This window comes from Nicotiana tabacum, chromosome 20 (assembly GCF_000715075.1).
Source record: "Nicotiana tabacum cultivar K326 chromosome 20, ASM71507v2, whole genome shotgun sequence".
In the NCBI taxonomy this organism is placed as follows: domain Eukaryota; kingdom Viridiplantae; phylum Streptophyta; class Magnoliopsida; order Solanales; family Solanaceae; genus Nicotiana; species Nicotiana tabacum.
The window spans coordinates 123,174,387-123,180,061 of NC_134099.1; positions in this window are offsets into that span (position 1 = coordinate 123,174,387).

A 5,675-nucleotide genomic window follows, 5' to 3' on the forward strand; every position below is an offset into this window, starting at 1 on the left:
AATCCTCCAAGCTACTAGAGGAAATTCATGCTGTGACCTGCGGTCCACATATGAACGGTTTTGTCTTAGCAAAGAAGATACTTCGTGCTGGTTATTTTTGGATGACCATGGAAACGGACTGCATCTAGTATGTCCTGAAATGCCACCACTGTCAGATACATGCAGACATGATAAAGGTACCTCCGAAAGAGCTTAATGAAACAAGCTCACCATGGTCTTTCGCTGCTTGGGGGATGGATGTTATTGGACCACTCGAGCCTGCCGCTTCCAATTGACACAGGTTTATCCTAGTAGCCATAGACTATTTCACCAAGTGGGTAGAAGCAGCATCTTACAGAGCAGTGACTAAGAAAGTCGTGGCAGACTTTGTCCGCGACCGCATTGTTTGTTGATTCAGGATTCCAGATATTATCATTACTGATAATGGCTCCAACCTCAACAACGACTTGATGAAAGCTATGTGCGAAACTTTCAAGATCAGACACTAGAATTCCACAGCCTACAGGCCTTAAATGAATGGAGCTGTAGAAGGCGCCAACAAGAATATCAAGAAGATATTGAAGAAAATGATAGAGAAGCATAAACAGTGGCACAAAAAGTTATCATTTTCTCTATTGGGGTATCGCACCATAGTCCGCACATCAACCGAGGAAACCCTCTATATGTTGGTTTATGGTACAGAGGCTGTCAGTCCCGTTGAGGTAGAAATTCTTTCCCTAAGGATCATATAAGAAGCGGAGCTCGATGACGCGGAGTGGGTAAAAAATCGTTATGAGCAATTAGCCCTTATAGACGGAAAGAGAATGAATGCAGTTTGTCATGGTCAACTCTATCAGAACATAATGTCCAGAATGTCGTTGGTTCATCTAAAAGCTATTTTAATTATACACTTATGTCATACTTTTACAAAATTATTGCATGCTTTATTTAGCAATGCTACCCCAATGATACATACAGTATCACCAAATCAAAGCTTAGCAGGTCAAGCAAAGCCAGCGGGGACACGAACTAACCTCACCCCTTACAAAACTCACGATTTTTCTTTGGATGCAGGATTGCAAAATCTTTAAACACACTATACACCCATGGGACAAACATCGTTCAAGAATACGACTCTCTGAATCATTGCACTTGCCAACATTTACTATCAGCACGCACAAGTAATGCTCCGCAGTCACAATGCTCCCAGTAATCACAATGCCTCCATCTGCTATCAGCTAAGAAAACTCTGTTGTCATTTGCTATCTTAGTTCTTGCATAAGGCTACCATTCTGCCTCCCGAGACTAAACACTGTCTCCATCTGCATTTGCATTGCATAAGGCTACCATTCTGCCTTCCGATACTAAACGCTGTATCCATCTGCATTTGCATTGCATAAGGCTACCATTCTGCCTTCCGAGGTTAAGCTCTACCTCCGTTTGTATTCGCATCTTCGCATAAGGCTACCATTCTGCCTTCTGATACTAAACGATGTCTCCATCTGCATTCTTGCATAAGGCTATCATTCTGCCTTCCGAGGTTAAGCTCTACATCTCTCTGCATTTGTATCTTTGCATAAGGTTCTCATTCTGCCTTCCAAGGCTAAGCTTTGCCTCCAGTTTTCTTTGAAATTAAGCGCCACCCCAAGCACTATTTATTTCGCTTTTCTTACGGGCTAAGCTCTGCCCTTCAAATTGCAAGACTAAGCTTTGTCTTGTCCGCATCATACTACCTCATCCTTCATGGACTGAAATATCGCCAGCTTATCAAAGGTGTCATTGTTCGGAGGCACCATCTTCATAGCCCGAGAACACCATGTCATGGCCTAAGTATCTCTTTCAATCTTTTGCATATCATTATTCAAAGGCATCATGGTTCGAAGGCACCATCCTCATAGCCCGAGAGCATTATTTCATGGCCTATGATTCCTTTATCATACGCTTCATGTCCCAGGACATCATAGTCTAAGGACGTCATCCTAACCGTCCAAAGACAACATTCATAGTCCAACGGGAATTTGCATCATGTTTAAATTTATGCACAGAATATGCTTGTATTATTTCATTGCAGGTAAACCGGCAAGCAACGACCATCCTGGGAGGAGCAATCCCGCTCCAGTTCCCGTAGCCATATCAAACCTTAATCATTCCCGTAAACCTGTCACTCACCCCACCTTGGATATCACGTCTGTTCTTGAAATCGCTTCATCGGTATACTCCGTTGGTGGATCATGAACTACATACGGCCTGATTCCTGTAAAATCGGGGATAAGTAGGCAGCTCAGAAGCCAGGGTGTGGCCTAAATCTTCTTCAAACCATTTTGCTCAGTCAAAATTGGCCATCATATCTTTACCCGACAATTCTTTCATCCTGCTCGGGTAAAGAGGGGCAGCTGTTGATACCCAATTTTTTCCTATATATTTTCGATATGCAAAATAACTTCAAAATAGCATATAAAGGCATACATAAGCATGTCCAAATGTTTTATTATTTTTCCATAATTTTTAAAGGTTTAAATTGATTTATTTTTCCCTTTTTTATCCATAAAATCTCAATAATTATTTCCAAAATTAGTATTTTGATGATTCATTTATGGGATTTCTATATTTATGCTAAAATATGGCTAAAATAATTTTTACATATTTTTACAATTTTATTTATTATTTTTAAGGCTAAATTGCACATAATTGCAATATTAGCCATATTATTGTTTAATTGTGTCTTATATTCATAAAATTGAGGCTTGTATTTTTAAATTGTTAATTATGTGTTATAAATCATTTTAGCACTTTTTAATCTAGTTTCTAGAAATCATTTACTATTTTTATAATTTAAAAAAAGGGAAATTGGCTATTTAAATAATAGCCCATTTGTATTTAAATTTTGGCCTAAATTGAACCCCAATTCCCCAGCCCAATTCTGAATTAAACCCGAACCTAGCCCAATTTTAACCCTACCCAAACCTGGAAACTCCTCTCCGACGGAAGGGGGAAAAAGAGGGCGCGATATTCATTTGTATGGTCGGATGAGTGTGAGGAGAGCTTTCAGAAGCTTAAGATAGCCTTGACCACAACTCCAGTGCTAGTTTTGCCATCAGCTTCAGGTTCATATACCGTCTATTGTGATGCTTTACGAGTTGGTATTGGGTGTGTATTGATGTAGGAGGGTAGAGTTATTGCTTATGCTTCTCGTCAGTTGAAGCCCCGCGATAAGAACTGCCCCGTTCATGATTTAGAGTTGGTTGCCGTAGTTCACGCGTTGAAGATTTTGAGGCATTATGTGTATGGTGTATTTTGTGAGGTGTTTACTGATCATTGTATCCTCCAGCACTTGTTCAAGCAGAAGGATCTCAATTTGAGGCAGCGGAGGTGGTTGGAGTTGCTAAAGGATTATGATATTACTATATTGTAAGGTTGGCCTTGGCTAATCGGTTCGTGAGGTTGGATATTTCAGAGCCCAGTCGGGTATTGGCTTGTGTGATTTCTTGGTCTTCCTTATATGATCGCATCAAAGAGCGCCAATATGATGATCCTCATTTGCTTGTCCTTAAGGATAGAGTTCAGCATGATGATGCCAGAGATGTGACTATTGGTGATGATAGGGTGTTGAGGATTCATGACCGGATATGTGTGCCCAATGTAGATAGGCTTCGGGAGATGATTTTGGAGGAGGCCCATAGCTCGCGGTATTCCATTTATCCGTGTGCCGTGAAGATGTATTAGGATCTGAGACACCATTATTGGTGGAGGAGAATGAAGAAAGACATTATGGGATTTGTAGCTCGGTGTCTCAATTGCTAGCAGGTGAAATATGAGCATCAGAGATCGGGAGGCTTGCTTCAGCATATGGATATTCCGAAGTGGAAGTGGGAGCGGATCACCATGGACTTTGTAGTTGGGCTCCCACGGACTTTGAAGAAGTTCGATGCTATTTGGGTGATTGTCGATCGGCTTACCAAGTCCGCGCACTTCATTCCTGTGTGTACTACCTATTCTTCAGAGCGATTGGCAGAGATCTATATCCGGGAGATTGTTCATTTGCATGGTGTCCCAGTTTCCATCATTTCAGATAGGGGCACTCAATTTACTTTGCAGTTTTTGAGGTCTATGCAGCGAGAGTTAGGAACTCAGGTTGAGTTGAGCACATCTTTTCACCTTCAGAAGGATGGGCAGTCCGAGCGCAATATTCAGATATTGGAAGACATGTTGCGTGCTTGTGTCATTGATTTCGGAGGGTCATGGGATCAGTTTCTATCGCTTGCAAAGTTTACTTATAACAACAGCTACCAGTCGAGTATTCAGATGGCTCCATATGAGGCTTTATATGGGAGGCGGTGTAGATCTCCAGTTGGTTGGTTTGAGTCGGGTGAGGCTAGGCTATTAGGGACAGACTTGGTGCAGGATTCTTTAGAAAAGGTGAAGGTAATTCAGAAGAGGCTTCGTACAACGCAGTCGAGACAAAAGAGTTATGTTGACAAGAAGGTTCGGGATGTGTCCTACATGGTTGGTGAGAAGGTTCTGTTGAAGGTTTCGCCCATGAAGGGTGTTATGAAATTTGGGAAGAAGGGTAAATTGAGTCCTCAGTTCATTGGGCCTTTTGAGGTGCTTCGGAGGATTGGGGAGGTGGCTTATGAGCTTGCTTTGCCACCCAGCTTGTCGAGTGTGCATCCAGTATTTCATGTTTCTATGCTCCAGAAGTATATTGGGGATCCGTATCATGTTTTGGATTTCAGCACGATTCAATTAGATGATGATTTGACTTATGATGTGGAGCCAGTAGCTATTTTGGGCGTCAAGTTCGAAAGTTGAGATAAAAGGATATGGCTTCAGTGAAAGTGCAGTGGCGAGGTCGGCCCGTGGAGGAGGCTACCTGGGAGATCGAGCGGGAGATGCGGAGCAAATATCCTCACCTGTTTGAGGCTTCATGTATGTTTCTTGATTCGTTTGAGGATGAATGTTTGTTTAAGAGAGGGAGGATGTAACGAATCGGCCGGTCGTTTCATGAGTTACCGCTCCATTTTCCCCCGTTTCTGCTTCTTATTGCTTTGTTTATCGGTTCTATGTGTGATCGAGTTGGTTGGCTTGGGTTCGGAAAGGATTTGGTAAGGTTTGAGACACTTAGTCTCTTTTGAGGAATCTTAAGTTGGAAAAGTTAACCGGATGTTGACTTATGTGTTAGAGGGCTCGGATGTGAGTTCCGATGGTTCGGATAGCTTCTGGAGGTCATTTGGGACTTAGGAGCATGATCGGAATGTGTTTTGGAGGTCTGGAGTAGATTTAGGCTTGAATTGGCGAAATTGGAATTTTGGCGTTTTCCGGTTGATAGGTGAGATTGTGATATATGGGTCGGAATGGAATTTCAGAAGTTGCAGTAGTTCCGTTGTGTCATTTGGGATGTGTGTGTGCAAAATTTCAGGTCATTCGGACGTGGTTTGGTAGACTTTTTGATCAAAAGCGTAATTTAGAAGATTTTGGAATTCTTAGGCTTGAATCCGATGCAAATTTGGTGTTTTGATATTGTTTTGAGCGTTTCGAAGATTGGAACAAGTTTTAATGATATTATGGGATATGTTGGCATGTTTGGTCGAGGTCCCGGGGGCCTCGAGTGAGTTTCGGGTGGTCAATCGGACCATTTCATGTAGTGAAAACTGTAGAAAACTGCTGTTGAGTGTTGCAGATGATTGGCCTTCATGTTC